The following is a 1,577-nucleotide window of genomic DNA, read 5'->3' as shown; positions in this document are numbered from 1 at the left end:
TGGTTTGGGGGGTGGGGGGATGGATGGATAAATGGAGGAGGAGGGGGTGGGTGATGGGGGGGGGTGGGTGGTGGGTGGGGGTGGATGGATGAGGTGGATGGGTGGGTGGATGGATGGGGGGATGGGGGGAGGGTGGGGTGGATGGATGGGGGATGGGGGATGGATGATGGATGGTGGGGGGGATGGATGGATGGGTGGGTGGGTATGTGGGTGGATGGTGGGGGGATGGAGGATGGATGGGTGGGGGTGGGGGAGGATGGATGGGGGATGGGGGATGGAGGATGGGTGGGTGGTGGAGGATGGGTGGGGGGAGGATGGATGGGTGGGGGATGGGTGGTGGGTGGGGATTGGGTGGTGGATGGGGATGGGTGGGTGGTTGGATGGATGGATGGGTGGATGGGTGGGTGGTGTGGATGATGGGTGGTGGATTTGGGTGGATGGGGGTTATGGGTTTGGATGGGGATGGGGGGGGTGGGTGTGGGGGTGGTGGGTGGGTGGGGGGGATGGATGGATGGTGGGGGGAGGTGGATGGATGGTGGTGGGTTGGGGGGGGGGTGGGTGGGGGGTGGGGGTGGATGGATGGGTGGGTGGATGGTGGATGGGGTGGGTTGTGGTGGGTGGGTGGGTGGGGGGTGGGTGGTTGGGGGGTGGGGGGTGGTGGTGGATGGGTGGATGGTGGTGGTGGTGGGTGGGGTGGTGGTGGTGGGGGTGGGTGGGTGGGTGGTGGTGGGTTGGTGGGGGTGGTGGGGTGGGTGGTGGGGGGTGGTGTGGTGGGGATGTGGTGGTGGGTGGTGGTGGGGTGGGTGGTGGGGGGGGGTGGATGGATGGTGGATGGATGGGTGGGGGGGAGGGGGTGTATGGGTATAGATTAACTGTTTTCATTCAATTTTGTCTCCTATTATCCTCTTAGAATGTTTCTCCCCTCTCCCACACACACACACCCCATACTATACCATACACACTGCCCGCCGTACGCACGTACCCACAATACCCATGCACAAAAAATCCAAAAACCTCAACTTTTTTTCTATTTTAATTTTTTTTTCCAATTTGTTCTAAGACCAGTGATCATGGGGAAAAGCGGATGGAAAATATGCAAATAAGACTGCTCGTATATCCCTTATTATTTTTATCAGTAGTCTATGATTGACGAAAGAGAAATGAGCTGCGGTGTCCGAGTGGTTAAGGAGTTGGACTCGAAATCCAATGGGCTTTGCCCGCACAGGTTCGAATCCTGTCCGCAGCGACTTATAAAGTCGTTTTTTTTTTTATATATATATATATATATATATATATATATATATATATATATATATATATTTATGTATTCATACATATATATATATATTTATGTATTCATACATATATATATTATATATATATATATATATATATATATATATATATATATTTATATATATATATATATATATATATATATATATGGGGCCGCGGTGGCCGAATGGTTAGAGCGTCGGACTCAAGACTGTCACGACGGCAATCTGAGTTCGAGGGTTCGAGTCACCGACCGCCGCGTTGTTTCCCTCGGGCAGGGAACTTCACCTCGATTGCCTGCC

At 52.8% G+C, this 1,577-nt stretch overlaps 1 non-coding gene across 1 annotated transcript; it reads left to right on the top strand.

The window, feature by feature from the left end:
* The first annotated feature begins 1,164 nt into the window (after window positions 1-1,164).
* On the top strand, window positions 1,165-1,246 carry Trnas-cga. Its single transcript has one exon. It is a non-coding gene; the product is annotated as a tRNA-Ser (tRNA).
* Window positions 1,247-1,577: the final 331 nt, after the last annotated feature.

The sequence above is a fragment of the Penaeus monodon genome, chromosome 16, assembly GCF_015228065.2.
Source record: "Penaeus monodon isolate SGIC_2016 chromosome 16, NSTDA_Pmon_1, whole genome shotgun sequence".
NCBI classification, from domain to species: domain Eukaryota; kingdom Metazoa; phylum Arthropoda; class Malacostraca; order Decapoda; family Penaeidae; genus Penaeus; species Penaeus monodon.
The sequence above is the reverse complement of the archived record's forward strand: the minus strand, read 5'-3'. Positions and strand labels throughout refer to the sequence as shown.